General features: G+C 42.5%; 1 protein-coding gene across 1 annotated transcript in view; it reads left to right on the top strand.

Annotated features, from left to right (window-relative positions):
- Positions 1-7,605: 7,605 nt before the first annotated feature.
- The window catches only part of LOC138665394 (membrane-spanning 4-domains subfamily A member 4A-like), a 225,616-nt gene continuing 215,452 nt past the window's right edge, over positions 7,606-17,769 (top strand). The window contains exon 1 of the mRNA XM_069752825.1: positions 7,606-7,612. The gene's annotated coding sequence lies outside the window, so the exon portion shown is untranslated. The remainder of the gene's footprint in view (positions 7,613-17,769) is intronic.

Raw genomic sequence — 17,769 nt, 5'->3', positions numbered from 1 at the left:
TGTCCTGCATTAGGAGGAACCCAGGGCCAACCGCACCAGTATATGGTCTCACAAAGGGACTGAGGATCTCAACTCGGTACTGTCACGGTCAGCTGCGGCCGCTAACACGGCCCAGCCCATATACCAACCTCAGAAGGCGTGGGGTGCGCGTCACCCGGGGACGCAATACGGACCCTTTAAACTGCAGAGGGGGACCCGGGCCTACCCGAACTAGGGGGAGGGCAGAGACCGGGGTTCTGTGGCAGCTGAGCATGTGGACAAAGAAAGAAACACGTAGGACTTGATTACCCCGATACTTCAGGTATAGAGAAAGTAAAGTTTACTAAAGTAAAGTCACACAGTACATAAACAAAACATGACAATGTTAGACACCCGATTCCACACCTCAGAAGGGTACCACCCAGTGGACCCCAAGGCACCAACGGATTACCGAGGCACACATAGGCGGGATATCAGGGCCCAGGCAGGACATCAGGTTACACGAGGACATCAGGGTGCAGGCAAGACATCAGGATACAAACAGGACATCAGGACATCTGGACTCAGGAAAGACCTCAGGACATCAGGACACAGGCAGGGAATCAGGACGCAGGGAATCAGGACACAGGAATACCGGATAGTCATCTGGGACACTGACATGGCAGCCCAGGACGTCGGCTGGGACAATGGAGTGGCAGCCCAGGGCATCAGTTCCATCAGGATATCAGACACAGGAAGGACATGAGGAAATCAGGGAACAGACAGAATATCAGGACATCAGGGTCCATGAGGTCATCAAGACACAGGCAGGACATCAGGGTACAGACAGGACATCTGGACTGTTATAAAAGGCAATCCAGTACCACAATGGACATAGTGGTCAGAGCACATACAGTGATCAGACAATAACCCAAAATCATAGAACGAGCTCTGAGATGTGGGAACTCTGCAGACCGCAATCCCTAATCATCTCCAAACAACACTAGAGGCAGCCGTGGATTGCGCCTAACTCTGCCTATGCAACTCGGCACAGCCTGAGAAACTAACTAGCCTGAAGATAGAAAATAAGCCTACCTTGCCTCAGAGAAATACCCCAAAGGAAAAGGCAGCCCCCCACATATAATGACTGTGAGTTAAGATGAAAAGACAAACGTAGAGATGAAATAGATTCAGCAAAGTGAGGCCCGACTTTCTTAACAGAGCGAGGATAGAAAAGGTAACTTTGCGGTCTACACAAAACCCTAAAGAAAACCACGCAAAGGGGGCAAAAAGACCCTCCGTACCGAACTAACGGCACAGAGGTACACCCTCTGCGTCCCAGAGCTTCCAGCAACAAAATAGACAAGCTGGACAGAAAAAATAGCAAACAAATAGCAAAGAAGAACTTAGCTATGCAGAGCAGCAGGCCACAGGAATGATCCAGGGAAAAGCAAGTCCAACACTGGAACATTGACAGGAAGCCAGGATCAAAGCATTAGGTGGAGATAAGTAGAGAAGCACCTAACGACCTCACCAGATCACCTGAGGGAGGAAACTCAGAAGCCGCAGTACCACTTCCCTCCACCAACAGAAGCTCACAGAGAGAATCAGCCGAAGTACCACTTGTGACCACAGGAGGGAGCTCTGCCACAGAATTCACAACACTGGACCCAGGGTCACCAGCAGAAATCAGACAGGAGTCGTTCGGTTCTGGACATCTGACACAACCTACAGACACCACCAGAGACATCAGGCTCCAAGCTCCAGACAGCGGTCATAAGGTTCCAGACTGCGGTCATCAGGCTCCGGGCATCGGACCTAGGAAGGAACTCAAGCGTGATTTTGCAAGCACAGCCGTACTGGACATGAGCCAGACGGGGTAAACATGGTAGTCAGAGCACAGAGTAATAGATGCTCAGCAGAAGCACAAGTTTCAAGAGACTCAAAGTCAGCATAGAGATTCCAGGAACATAATCACAGCAGACACGGTTCAGACAGGTTCAGGTACAGGACAGGTACAGGATCAAGGATTCGGGCCTGGATATACCGCCTCCAGGACAGGCGCCTGAACAGGACAAAACAGGACATTACAGAATGCTGTAGATAAGCCCCTGATGATGGTGAGCTTACCTCACCATCGATTTTGGGAGTGACAGGTTCCTTTTAAGGGCATGAAAATTCAAAGTTTGAAAATTGCAAAATTCTTCCAATTTTTGCCAAATTTTCGTTTTCTCCACAAATAAATGCAAGTCATACTGAAGAAATCTTACCACTATCATGAAGTACAATATGTCACGAAAAAAATATCAGAATCAGTGGGATCCGTTGAAGCGTTCCATAGTTATAACTAGTGTTGAGCATTCCGATACCGCAAGTATCGGGTATCGGCCGATATTTGCGGTATCGGAATTCCGATACCTAGTTCCGATATTTTTGTGATATCGGGAATCGGTATCGGGATTAAGATTAATGTGTAAAATGAAGAATAAAAATAAAAAATATTGATATACTTACCCTCTGACGCGCCCTGGTCGTCACCGCTGCAACCGCCTTGCCTTCGTTCCGAAGAATGAGCGCGTAAAGGGCCTTCGATGACGTCGTGGCTTGTGATTGGTCGCTGAGCGGTCATGTGACCGCATTAATCTTAATCCCAATACCAATTCCCGATATCACAAAGCAATAGGCCTTCTTAAGAATGAGCGCGTTAATGACCTTCGATGATGTCGCGGCTTGTGATTGGTCGCGTGAGCGGTCACATGACCGCTCAGCGACCAATGTCATCGAAGGCCCTTTACGCGCTCATTCTTCGGAACGAAAGCAAGGCGGTTGCAGCGGTGACGACCAGGGCGCGTCAGAGGGTAAGAATATCAATATTTTTTATTTTTATTCTTTATTTTACACATGAATATGGATCCCAGGGCCTGAAGGAGAGTTTCCTCTCCTTCAGACCCTGGATCCATTACAGGATACCTTCCGATATTTGTGTCCCATTGACTTGTATTGGTATCGGATATCGGTATCGGCGATATCCGATATTTTTCGGATATCGGCCGATACCATCCGATACCGATACTTTCAAATATCGGACGGTATCGCTCAACACTAGTTATAACCTCATGAAGTGACAGTGGTCAGAATTGCCAAAATTGGCCCAATCATTTACGTGCAAACCACCCTCGGGGGTAAAGAGGTTATCTCTGCTTCTTTCCCATTTTTAGAGCCACTTCTCTCCTGATGCCTAAATTCAAAATTCACTTAAAAAAAGCTGAATTCCACCTGGCTCAATAAATAAAGGACTGCCAACATAGTGAAGTGTTAGTCTATGTACAAGGGAGTGGGGAGTATAGTGAGAATACAAGTAGAGAGAGACAATTAAAGATGGTGCTGGATTTTCTAATAAGTCTTTCAACCACCAGCTAAATTCACATCTAAACTAAAACTAAAGGTACCTTCACACATAACGATATTGTTAACGATATCGTTGCAACGTCACACTTTTTGTGATGTAGCAACTATCCCGCTAACGATATCTTTATGTGTGACAGTGACCAACGATCAGGCCCCTGCTGGGAGATCGTTGGTTGTGGAGAATGATCAGGACCTTTTTTTGGTCGCTGATCACCCGCTGTCATCGCTAGATCGGCGTGTGTGACGCCGATCTAGCGATGTGTTCACCTGTAACCAGGGTAAACATCGGGTTACTAAGTGCAGGGCCGCGCTTAGTAACCCGATATTTACCCTGGTTACCATTGTAAAAGTTAAAAAAAAAAACACTACATACTTACATTCTGATGTCTGTCACGTCCCCCACTGTCAGCTTCCCTGCACTGACTCAGCGCCTGCCGTAAAGCAAAAGCAGAGCACAGCGGTGACGTCACCGCTGTGCTCTGCTTTACTGCCGGCACTGACACAGTCAGTGCAGGGAAGCTCCCGGCCGGAGCGCATGCATTAGCAGCGCTCTTGCCGAAAGCAGTTTTAACCCTGTGGACGCCGGCGGGGGACATGACAGACATCAGAATGTGAGTATGTAGTGTTTTTTTTTTTAACTTTTACGATGATAATCAGGGTAAATATCGGGTTACTAAGCGCGGCCCTGCACTTAGTAACCCGATGTTTACCTTGGTTACCCGGGCGCTGCAGGGGGACTTCGGCATCGTTGAAGACAGTTTCAACGATGCCGAAGTCGTTCCCCTGATCGTTGGTCTCTGGAGAGAGCTGTCTGTGTGACAGCTCCCCAGCGACCACACAACGACTTACCAACGATCACGGCCAGGTCGTATCGCTGGTCGTGATTGTTGGTAAGTTGTTAAGTGTAACGGTACCTTTAGTTTTGCAGTACAATTTCCTCTATGTAGCTGCTGCTTCAGTCTGTGTGCCCACTAAGGGATAAAGAACAAAAACCGCTCTCTGTGTGATGTGCTATGTTTGGTTAATGGGAGACATCATAGAAGTTAGTCTCCTCCCTTCAGCTAAGAATTAATTACAAATTAGAGATAGATCCTGCAGAGGGGAAAACTGGTAAAAATGTAGAATGCAAGACATATTGAATATACTTGAGTATAAGCCGACCCGAGTATAAGCTGAGGCACCTAATTTTGCCAAGGAAAACTGGGTAAGCTTATTGACTCGAGTATAAGCCAGGCATGCATTGTCCCCTCATCCCTATCCTGCTATGGGTGGCTCCCCCATCACTGTCTTGGTATGCGTGGCTACCCCCATCACTGTCCTGATATGTGGCTCCCAGTCCTGACCTGGTATGTGGCTCCCCCATTTTGTTCTGGTATGTTGCTCCTGCTGTCCTGTCCTGCTATGTGTGGCTCCCTTGTCCTGTCCTGCTATGTGTGGCTATCCCATCCTGTCCTGCTATGTGTGGCTGTCCTGTCCTGGTATGTGTGGCTCCCTCCCGACCTGTCCTGGTATGTGTGGCTCCCCCCTGCCCTGTCCTGGTATGTGTGGCACCCCCTGTTGTATGCATGGCACCCCCAATCCCGCATGGCTCACCCACCCCATCCTATCATTGTATGCATAGCTCCCACCCCCCGTCCTACTCACCCACCTCGCTCCGTTGCTGCATCTCCGTCCCTGCATCAGCGTTGTCCCAACATGGCAGCTCTTCCTGTGCTGAGTGGTCACGTGGTACCGCACATTAAGGTAATGAATATGTGCTTCACACCTATGGGAGTGGAGATGCGTGTATATTCAATACCTTAATGAGTGGTACCACGTGACCGCTCAGCACAGGAAGAGCTGCCGGCACTGGGACAACGGAGATGCAGGGACGGAGATGCAGCGATGGCACTGGCTTTCTGGACAATGACTCGTGAATAAGCCGAGGGGGGCGTTTTCAGCACAAAAAAATGTGCAGAAAATCTCAGCTTATACATGACTATATATGGTAACTGATTAAAACAAAGACAGAAGCATAGTAAGCAAATACCATGCTGTAAAGAAATAAACAGCAATAGGCCATGTAAATAGTATAGGGTATTTAGTTAACATAATTTTGATTAAAAAAATGCAAACGCCATCCCACCACATCAAGATGACCCTGTTTTTAGATGGCCCTAACTATAATATTAAAACATTACCATTTCTCAAGTGACATGTGTGTGGACAAGGGCTTAGAAGGATTGGGCCCAGCTAGTAGACACACAGCCATGGGGAATCACTTTAATATAATGTACAGCTTTAGGAAAGGCGGGCCACACCTTTATAAGTACATGGCGCAAACAGACTGCAAAATAAATTTAGAAAAGAATGGCTTGATCAAAATTATGTTAACTAAGCACCCTATATTGTTTTCATCACTATTGCTGTTTATTTTTTTTACTGCAGGGTATTTACTTATTATGTTTCTTAATTATTTTTTCTGTTCAGCGGCCAGTGTGAATGTTAGGTTAATCTGAAGGTTAATAGGGTTACTTACTTGCCCTAGTGAGGTGGGGAGAAATCAAACGTTATTCTCTCTGTCAGCATTCGTTTTCAGTCACAGGGAATGCACTGGGTTAGTCACCGCTATGAATATACAGAGAGGCAGCTGTAATCGAGCCCTTGGCCCTGACTGACAGCCGGCCCTGACTGACAGCCGGCCCCAATGTAGAGCGAGTGTCAGTCAGGGCCGGGGGTGCGGTTACAGCTGCAACTCTGTATATTCATAGCGTTGACTAAATCGGCACCAGCGCCACCCCCATGAATGTAACAGGAATAAATACGTTTAATTTTCTCCCCACTGCATTCGGCTACATGCAGGCAGGAAAAAAATGCTATTAACCTACAGATTAACCCAATAGCTGCATGTTAATAGCATTTTTGCTGGTGACGGGTTCCCTTTAGGTTATATTGAAATTTCTTGACTGTAAATCAGTATCTAATGATACATGATATATTTTTTAATGCCATCTAAGTATGTATGTCTCTGTTCAGATAATAGAAGATTTTATAATTATAGGGTCAATGTGCAATATTGTGGCCATATTAGACTAAATTGCTACAGTTCAATAAAAAAGTTCAATTGAATTAATTAAAATATCTACTCCTCCTATAGTCCTGATGTGCATCTAAGTGGTCCCTAGTTATTTTGATGAAGGTGTGGTCTATGACCCTTATTCCATATAAAGTTCACAAGATATTGATGACCTATCATTTGTTAGCTGCTCTGGTGGGCTGGTGTAAATAGAGCTATCCTGAGGTACCCGGCAGATTCTATACATTGAATGGAGCTATGCAATGCAACTCTGTTCAATGTGTTTACATCCAGCCATCGCCAAAACTAAAACAGCTCATTGATGGAGGTGCTGAATATTGGACCACCACCGACTTCACATTCAATGATCTATCCTAAGGACAGATCATTAATATTCAGTGATCGGACAACCTATTTAATTTTGGCAAGCAGAACATAGGGCTAAATGGAGTGTGGCCGAACCCAGTAGTTGGGCTTTGGCTGGGAGTATACATAACTCATGCGTACTGGCTCAGAAACCGGCGAATCCTTGCAGATTCACAAGTCTGCAGTCACAGAGTGATTTCAGACTTATCATTTTGGGCCGGACAACCCCTTTAAAATAATCTCTTGGGGCAGATTCTCATGCAGATCTATGCCTCACCTGTAGATCTTCACAGCTCGTTTGCATATTAGAAAAATATGGATTTCTGTCTAATAAGACATCAAATCGCAGATATCAAGGTGTCACGTTATACAGCTTCCTATGACCTGCATGCCCATATAGACAGCTTAGGAGAATTGATCCTACCGATAGGTTCCCTTTAATAAATTTGTCATATCAGTCAACTGCCCAGAAATATAACTCCAGACAGGAACTGAAGATCATTTTAAGGATGCCTCACTTTCTGTGATTCTCAAAAACTTTGCAACGTAACATTTTAAGTCAGAAATCTGGCAAAAAGAAGACCTTTCTGAATCGGCCCCTACTTGTTCTCTGAAACGCCGCAGCTTTTCAGAGTAAAATATTCCTGGCTGTAGGCTCAGATTCATGCTGCTATGGTTCAGGCAGCATTCATTTAATGATAGTTTCTCTTTAATTATTAATTTTTTATCTCAAGTGTAATGGGCGCATATCATAAAACAGCCTGGAGACAGCAGACGTTGTACTGTGAGGCTCACATTGCTTGTGTACAGATCAAAGGTCCATACGTGAGTATCGCTTCCTCTAAGTTTCTTTTTAGTAGAAGATATAGACTTGTCCATTATTGATTTACCTGTATACCTTATAACAAAACATGGTGTCAGAACGTATTTATCGTGGGTATACTGCAGGTAAATCAGTAGTCTTTGATTCATGTCCCCATGACACATGGACAGCCATCCAGGGAACTGAGCTATGGAGAGCTGTTTGCTGGAGTCCTCACACTGGAGACATCAGGAATTCTCCCAAAGCGTAAAGTTCTTTTAAACGACTTTCTATTATTTTCGTTTTGAAGAAAAATGCCAGGAAATTAATGTTTCTACCTGTTATGATAAAGTAGCAGTTTACTGAGAGAATAACCCACTAACAATTCCACATGCAGACACTTAAATTCCTTATATTGTGCCATAAGAAGGGAATTACTGGGATTAATAGATTATTACATGGACTGGATTTACAGTGAATATTTTAAAATGTAAAGTAGATTGATAAAAGACCAAATTATAACTATGAGTTGAAATGATAGAAGGGTGAACTGGTGTAATGTATGTCAGATGTCTCTTTTACAAGAACAGATTTTATATCCAGAAATGGGAGACTTGCGGAGTACGAACTAGCAGAATTACCCGGCTTCTCACGGGTGTACTTAGTTTAATTGTTTGTTGTTTGAATGTGGTTAAAAATCTTGTTTGTTTCTGATATGAAGCCAAGATCTTGGTCCTAGAGAGATGAAGCCGAGTGTACAACCTTCCGAAGTGCTTGATTTGCCTGAGTGTCAAACTTTGGGTCCAGTCTTTTGGCTGTAAATAAATATATATATGTTCTTTCATAATTTTTTTTCAAAATATCTCAAGAACAGTAGGTTCTATAGAGCTGAAACACGTTGGAATAGGCTCTGTATGAGGGCTGACACCTTGTAGCATGCCCACGATTGTTGCTAGCACCGATCGATGGCGTTAGACCCTCTGATGCCACTGTCAATAGTGACAGCAATATCGAGGGGCATCAAAGAGGTAGGGAGCTCCCTCTCTGCTCCCATCAGCACAACACGATTGCTAACACGTTGTGCCGATAGAAAGATGGACACAGCAGTACCCTGGAATGGTGGCCTGTAAGCTCCTGCCTTTTCCCTGCGTGAGATGCACTGTTCTAATGCTCTGCAAGGCAAAGGCATTGCAGAGTATTAGATCAGCTATGAGGGCAGGGAAAGTTGATGTCCCATCCTGGCAGAATGTAAAAAAAATTATAAAAAATTGTAAAAATATTTTTAAAAAAGTCACAAAATAAAGAAAAAAAAAGAAAAAATATTAATCCAATAAATACATTCATAAAAACAAAAATAAACAAACAAAGTACACATATTTGGTATTGCCGCATGCAGAACGACCTGACCTATAAAACTGTCACACTAGTCAACCCCTTCAGTGAACACCGTTAAAAAAATAAAATAAAATAACAAGTAAAAAAAGCTGTGCTTTATCACCATACCCCAGAATAAAAAGTGTAATAAAACGCAATAAAAAATAAGAATGAAAAAAATATGCTATTTCTGAAAACGTCCTCTTGTTCCCCCCCAAAAAAAAACCAAGCCACCGCATAGCTCCATCAGAGAAAAGATAAAAAGAGGTTCTAGAACTCAGAATAAAGCAATGCAAAATTTAAAAAACTATGCTATAGAACAAAAATTATTTTGAAAAAGCGCCAAAATATAAAAAAAACTATACACAGTTGAAACTAGAAGTTTACATACACTATATAAAAAGACACATCTGCGTGTTTTTCCCAATATCTGACATGAAATCAGAATAAACCTTTCCCCTTTTTAGGTGAATTAGGATTACCATAATTATCTATATATATAAGAAGCATCTTGATTACTCACTAATCCCGCCTCCTGCACAGAAGCTCTGCCTCCCACCACATCACCACACACAATCCCGCCCCCCACCCCATCACCACCCATAATCCCATATATGAAGATATATTTTGCGATATTTTATACACACTTTTTTTTATACCTTTTTAATTTTATCACCCGTATAGCATATGCAACAAATTGTTCCCCTTCTATTGATACTTTGTTTTGCCTATTGGGGTATATAGCACATAACAGAAATCTGACCTGCCTTATGGATATTACATTATATTTATCTTGATATGTGCACATGTAGAATATACATATACATATTTACATGATTTTAATTTTATTTTTGTATATTTTAATTGTTTTCTCTATTGCTACTAAATAAAATAGATATATTTTTAAATATTCCCTGTCATTCTTCCGTTGGTCTTGTTTATGCTTGGAGTATGGTTTCTTAGGCTACTTTCACACTAGCGTTAACTGCAATCCGTCACAATGCGTCGTTTTGCAGAAAAAACGCATCCTGCAAAAGTGCTTGCAGGATGCGTTTTTTCCCCATAGCCTTGTATTGACGACGCATTGCGACGGATTGCCACACGTCGCATCTGTCGTGCGACGTATGCGTTGTGCTTTGACGGACCGTCGGGAGCAAAAAACGCTACATGTAACGTTTTTTGCTCCTGACAGACCGCTTTTTCCGACCGCGCATGCGCGGCCGGAACTCCGCCCCCACCTCCCCACACCTCACAATGGGGCAGCGGATGCGCCGGAGAAATGCATCCGCTGCCTACGTTGTGCAGTGCGTTAAACGCTAGCGTCGGAATCTCTGCCCGACGCATTGCGACGGGGAGATTCCGACGCTAGTGTGAAAGTAGCCTAAGCCTCCCATGGAGGCTATTGAAGAATGGCAAAAGTAAAAAAAAGTTTTTAAAAATATAAAAAAAATAAAAGTTTAAATCACCCTCCTTTCGCCCCATTCAAAATAAAACAATAAAACAAACCTACACATATCTGGTATTGCTGCATTCAGAATCGCCTGATCAATCAATAAAAAAATAACTAACCTGATTGCTAAATGGCATAGCGAGAAAAAAATTCAAAACACCAGAATTACGTTTTTTGGTCACCGCAACATTGCGTTAAAATGCAATAATGGGTGATTGAAAGAATGTATCTGCACCAAAATTGTATCAATAAAAATGTCAGTTCGGCACGCAAAAAATAAGCCTTCATCCAACCTGAGATCACGAAAAATGGAAATGCTACGGGTCTCGGAAAATTGCACAATTTTTTTTTTTTAGCAAAGTTTGGATTTTTGTTTTTACCACTTAGATAAAAAATAACCTAGCCTGTTTGGTATCTATGAACTCGTATTGAACTGGAGAATCATAATGGCAGGTCAGTTTTAGCATTTAGTGAACCTAGCAAAAAAAGCCAAACAAAAAACAAGAGTGGGATTGCACTTATTTTGCAATTTCACCGCACTTGGAATTTTTTTCCCGATATCTAATACACAACATGGTAAAACCAATGGTGTTGTTCAAAAGTACAACTCATCCCGCAAAAAATAAGCCCTCACATGGCCATATTGATGGAAAAATTAAAAAATGATGGCTCTGGGAAAGAAGGGAGCGAAAAAGCTCGGGGGGTTAAGGGGTTAAAAAATACCATGGTGACCCCTCTAGTCTTGATAACCAGCCTTGCTAACGCTGACAGCTGAGGGTTGCAGCCTCCAGCTGTCAGTTTTGCCTGGCTTTTTTTAATCAAAAATGCAGGGGAACCCACACATCTTTTTTTAAATTATTTATATAAAGAGCAGGTGCCGGCTGATGAATACTCCCATCAGCCACCACCTGCTCTCACTGTTATTAGCAGCAGCAGGCATCGTCTGATGGGATCAGTAGTCCCATGAACCTATGCCATTGACTGAAGGTGAACTTTGTACCTCCGATCACAGCTGCGGGTTCACCCTGTCATCTGACAGCGTGGGAACCACGACTCTCTAAATGGCAGTAATGATTTTACAGCTGATCAGAAGCAGTGTTTGCTGCGCTGTCATGCACATGGCAGCGTGACAAACACTGGATGTTCGGGCCCCCATTTAAATGATTGGAGTACGGGTTTGGGTTCGAGTCCGAGTACTGTTCTGGTACCCAAACCCAAACTTTGATCAACCGTCCAGGGATCTGCCCATCTCTACTTATTAGAGCTAATTATAGTTAATATTCATAGTGCTGATAGCGGGAGAGATTGTGCTGAATGGATAGTGCAGGATTGGATAGGGTAAATTGCACGTCCTTTCTAATGCAACTCATACCAAAAGCCCTTCAAGTTCTTTAATAATATTCTTTTTGCTCTTAATCCTGGAAATTGTTCTGAGCAGGGAAATATACACCATTTATATTGCACTAGTTGTGCGTCAAAAGCATACAGACACACTTGGTTGGTTATCAATAGCATCGCTATATTGCTTCTGCACTGTTACCAGTCTGAAGTGAGCAAATTTTCCATCGATAGTAATCCTGCAAAGTTTTTTCTGCAGGGAAATATTATATGGCATTTATACTGCACAAGTTATGAATAGTGTTGAGCATTCCGATACTGCAAGTATCGGGTATCGGCCGATACTTGCTGTATCGGAATTCCGATACCGAGTTCCGATATTTTTGTGATATCGGAAATCGGTATCGGAGTGTGCGATGCGTATGGTTCCAAGGGTCTGGAGGAGAGGAAACTCTCCTTCAGGCCCTGGGATCCATATTAATGTAAAAAATAAAGAATAAAAATAAAAAATATGGCTATACTCACCCCTCCGAAGAACCCTGGCTGTCACCGCTGCAAGTGTCCGCCTCCGTTCCTGAGAATGTAGTGAGTGAAGGACCTTCGATGAGGTCGCGGTCAGGTGAGCGGTCACGGGAGCGGTGACCGCGACGTCATCGAAGGTCCTTCAATTCTCAGGAACGGAGGCGGACGCTCGCAGCGGTGACAGCAAGGGGCCTTCGGAGGGGTGAGTATAGCCATATTTTTTATTTTTATTCTTTATTTTTTACATTAATATGGATCCCAGGGCCTGAAGGAGATATTTGTGTCCCATTGACTTGTATTGGTATCGGTATCGGCGAGATCCGATATTTTGCCGGTATCGGCAGATACCATACGATACCGATACTTTCAAATATCAGAAGGTATCGCTCAACGCTAGTTATGAATCAAAAGCATACAGCCAGATTTTTTTTATTAGCAATATCATTGCTATATTGCTCCTGCACTGTAACATGTCCATGTGAGGTGGGTAAATTTTCCTGCTATACTAATCCTGCAAAGTTTTCTCAACAGGGATATATCATATGTAATTTAAAATGGTCAGGCACGTGGTAAGGGACAGGGAAGTGGATGTGATGCTAATGGTGAGCGCAGAGGCCGAGACCATGGGCAAGGTGAAACTGTGCCTGCTGCAGGATCACAACAAACACACACATCATGTCAACCTAGCTTCCTGTACCACGGTGTAAAAAGGTTGTTAGATGGATAGCATAAAATGCTTCCCGTCAATTTGCCAGCACCACCCTGTCTTCCACATGGTCTAGTCTCAGTAACCATGATTCTGGACCCCATAATCCTTACCCTGAATCTCATTCCTCCCACCATGCCGAGTCCCCTGACACAAGTGAACCCACATTTGGACACTCCGAAGAGCTGTTCACATTTCCAATTATACTGTAGATTCAAGCGGGACATGAGGAGATTGCATGTAATGATGCACAAATATTTAAGCAGCCATGCTCACAAGAATGTGAAGGTGGGAAAATGCAATTACTGTCACAAGAGATGTATGATGATGAGGCACAATAGCCAACAAGTGATGCTAAGTTAGCAAGTAAAGCGGGGGACCAGGGTGCGGAATTGGAAGACGAGGTGGTGGATTATGAAGTAACTGAACAAACCAAGGAAGATGATAGCAGTGCATAGGGTGAGGTATCTGTAACACCACAATAGGGTGGGGAATTATAGCCGATAGGCGCATCTACCTGTCAACTGAAAATACTTACAAGCTAACGCTTATCTTAACAGCGGAACATAAACTCAAATCCAATGGGGTTTTTTTGGTCTATTCCCATGCACCCCTTCTCACTCAAACATTTGTATATGCTTCAGGATTTCGTCTTTTTTGTTACAATATATATCTGCAGCTCATCTCCTATAATGTCCTCAAAAATTTTGCACTCTACTGATGTCAGGCTTACCGGACGGTAGTTGCCTGGATCCACCTTCTTACCTTTCTTAAATATCAGTGCCACACCAGCCATCCTCCAATCCTGTGGCACCAACCCTGTTGCAAGAAAGCCTAAGAATATGAGATACATTGTATTTATTTATTTTCCTCATTTATATAGCGACATTAATTCCACAGTGCTTACAGACATTATTGGCACTTTCCCCGATGCTGCTTACAATCTAAATTCCCTATCAGTATGTCTTTGGAATGTGGGAGGAAAATGGAGTTCCCGGAGGAAATCTCCGCAAACACGGGGAGAACATTTAAACTCCTTGCAGATGTTGTCCTTGGTGGGATTTGAACCCAGGACCCAAGTGCTTCAGTGCTAACCACAGAGCCACTGTGCCGCCCCAGTTAATTACTGACCTCAATTCCCTCAATATTCATGGGTGAATGCCATCTGGCCCGGGGGGAGTTTTCAATTTGCTCAGATGCCGGTGTACTTCTTCTTGTGCTAAATTAGTTATAACAGGTGGTGAAGTTTGCTAGCCTGACTCATTTTATGCATTTCTTTCTGAGATCTTTATACACCTAAAATGCTATTTCTGTATTCTCTCTCTTCAAGATTTTGAATGCCTTTTGTTTTTGTCTTATTAAACTTTGTATTGTAATATTTATCCATAATGGTAAGGAGAAACGATACCCCTTAGACCCCAGTCCAGAGCCTCTCACCTAGCCAAATCAGTTCTCATGCTTCACACTGACGAGGAACAACAGCCCGAAACATCGTGTCTGCGAATTGAGATATTGATTTGGCCTGTATCCTAAGTCATATTGCACGACTCGTTAAAGAGTTGATTGTGACTTGTAGGATCGCTACTTCCAACAGGTGGCGCTATAGAGTTTAAGTCCTCTTTTTCTCAGAAGAGGCAATTTGCATTTTTATTCCTTGACATTTTATTACCAGAGGATATAAGTTTTTTTACAGAATTCTAGTAGTATTTCCTTAGACATGCCCCATTTATGGTCGGTATCCCTAGTTACTATGACATGGTCACAGTCTAAGCTCTTCTCTTAATTTGTTAAAATCAGCTTTCCGACATTAAGCATGTCTCATTCAAACTCATTCTGTCATACCTAGCTAGCAAGGAATAGTTATCCAAAACCTATTAACCTTTTGCCCTTGATGCATTTCCTTATCAAGCCTCATTGCTCATGCAGATAAGTGTTGCAACTGATGAAAATCCAGTGGAAATAAATCATGTCATTGGAATGTTAGCACTATAAAAGGAGTAAGATTCTATAGACTGAGAATTTAAAGGGTTTATATAACACTTGGTTTTGAGCCCATAGTAAAAAAACCAAACAGGTAGGTTCTTGCTAATTACCTGCCTGGTTTACCCGACTCCGACACAGAATTCTGCTGGTCATACAACGTGCTCAATGTCAAGCTCTTCCTCTTCTGGGCCACTCTGCCAACAGGCTGTGACTGCAGAAGTCATGCTGATGGACAGTCATCTTCCTACAGCATTGATCCCAAGAATTTTTTTCTGGAGGTTGCCAAGTGCAGTGCTCACCTGATTTTCAGTTGCTCCTATTAGAATGAAAGGAACGGAAGTGCACATGATTGACCTATTCTCCTTTCACTCGGGGCGCTTTAGTGTTAAGGCCTACATAGGCATTAAAATGTTTATGAGAAAATTAGCAATCCAAGGTATTATATAAAAAATCCCCACGTTAACAATTTGAGATCTGTGCAGGGTAAATCTTATATCCATACCAACTTGAGAAATAAATCAAAATTCCACCCTATGAAAGAATATTCGGAACAAATGGAAACATTTGTTTCCATTGTTTCTCATGTAACAGATGAGATACGCAAAATAAGTGACAAAAAATGAAGGAAATATAGATATAACTTAACACATAGGGAAAGAAAAGCCATCATTTCCTTACAACAGAACAAAGATCTGATCATTCAACCAGCAGATAAAGGGGGGGGGGGTGTCATTTTAGATTAGGAAACTTACCATAAGGAAGTCCTCCGCTTGCTTGGTGATTCTCGAACCTACAAGAAACTGAAAAGAAATCCGATGGATGAATACATCAAGGAAATTAAGATTTTAACTAACAAGGGTCTTGATATGGGGTTTATTGACAAACAGGAGTTTGAATTTATTAATGACGGACCTCCAAGATTCTACCCAAAATACACAAGAATATTATAAATCCACTGGGTAGACCAATTGTATCCGGTATTAAATGTTTAACAGCCAATATGTCAAAACTGGTAGATTCCCACTTACAAAAAATTGTCCCGCTTCTGCCATCACATTTAAAAGATAGTTTACATATTTTACAACTTCTACAAAAGGTGGAGTGGGAGAAGGAATATATACTGGGCACTTTAGATATCACTTCTTTATATACAGTTATTAATCATAATATAGGATGTGAGGCTGCTAAATATTTTTTATCCAAGTTTTCTGAGGTTGCCTCTGAACAAATTGAATTTTTAGGTGAACTTATGCAATTTATTTTAACACATAATTATTTTTTATATAAAGAGGACTACTACTCCCAGCAGTGAGGTACTGCTATGGGGACCAGGTTCGTGCCCAGTTATGCCAATCTTTATGTGGGGAGGTGGGAAGAGCAAGCCATCTACCCGGAGGGCTGCCTGCACGCAGGCCTGGTCCTCTGGCAACGTTTTATTGATGATATTATTTTTATCTAGTCTGGTGGGTGGGATTCTCTTAACCAGTTTTTAATGGACATTAATAAAAATCAGTATTTTTTAAAAATCACATCCACCACCAGTACCACGGAAATTAAATTTTTAGATTTAAAAATATTTATTGAAGATTCCAAAATTCAAATGTTTACCTTTAACAAACCAACTGGCACGAATAGCTACATCCCCCTGGACAGCTGTCACCTTCCTAGCTGGTTGTTAAACATTCCAAAAGTCAGTTTATGAGGATTCATCAGAATTGCTCAAGGCCTCAAGACTTTGATGTGGAGGCAAAAATACTCACTGATAAATTTTTGGAGAAAGGATATAACGCAAAATTGCTGGAGAAATCAAAAGGAACTGTTCTGGCCAAATCCAGACAGGAGCTCATCAATCCAGTTTCCACATCTAGAGACATTATGAATTTTATTCCCATAATAACACAGTATAATGCCAATTCTAACCTCCTTCGCAAGATAGTCAGCAAACACTGGCACATTTTGAAAAATGATAAAATACGGGGGAATAAAATCACCAACCAGCCCCGATTTGTGTATAAAAAATCTCACAATTTGGGAAATTTGATTGCACCTACGGTTCAAAATAAAACTTGTCTTAAACAGTCCTCTATTTTTCAGGGTAAACTAAAAGGGTTCTTCCCATGTAGAAAATGTAGCATGTGTAAATAGACCATTGTGCATAAATGTATAAAAATTGGAAAAGGTGATAAGGTATTTAAAATTAAGGACTTTATCACATGCTCCACCACAGGGGTAATATATAATATTTAATGCCCCTGTGGAAAAATGTACGTGGGGAGGACAAAAAAGCCCCTGAAAACTAGGATTAATGAACATATACGTAACATTAAAAGCAAATTTATGGGACATCCACTTTCCCAACATTTCATAGAGCATCACAATGGACTGGCACAACATAAGCCGATATCAGGCAAAGCAGTGGTGCACCAACATTGGAGAGGTGGGAATTACATCAAAGCCATGTCGAGGGAGGAAACAAAGTGGATTTTTATGTTAGACACTGTAGCACCAAGAGGATTGAATATTGGTGCGGAGCTGTTTGGCTTCGAATAACCACTTACATTATGGAAGGCTATATAAGGACAACCATCACGGGGTAAGGACCATCCCTGAGGAAGGAGACAGGTGTCTCCGAAACACGTTGGTTGTTTGGTCCTTACTGCATTCCATTCACTCCTTCGGGTTTAGCAGCGATCACATGATCCACTACGTTACGGAAAGTCCTGTGCACCAGCTGGAATCACCGCTAACACTATACGTGGCGCCGGCATTGCAAGATCCCGCTCTCACCCGAAGGTTAGTTTGCGGTG

Source organism: Ranitomeya imitator, chromosome 2 (genome assembly GCF_032444005.1).
Source record: "Ranitomeya imitator isolate aRanImi1 chromosome 2, aRanImi1.pri, whole genome shotgun sequence".
Lineage (NCBI taxonomy): Eukaryota > Metazoa > Chordata > Amphibia > Anura > Dendrobatidae > Ranitomeya > Ranitomeya imitator.
The sequence above is the reverse complement of the archived record's forward strand: the minus strand, read 5'-3'. Positions and strand labels throughout refer to the sequence as shown.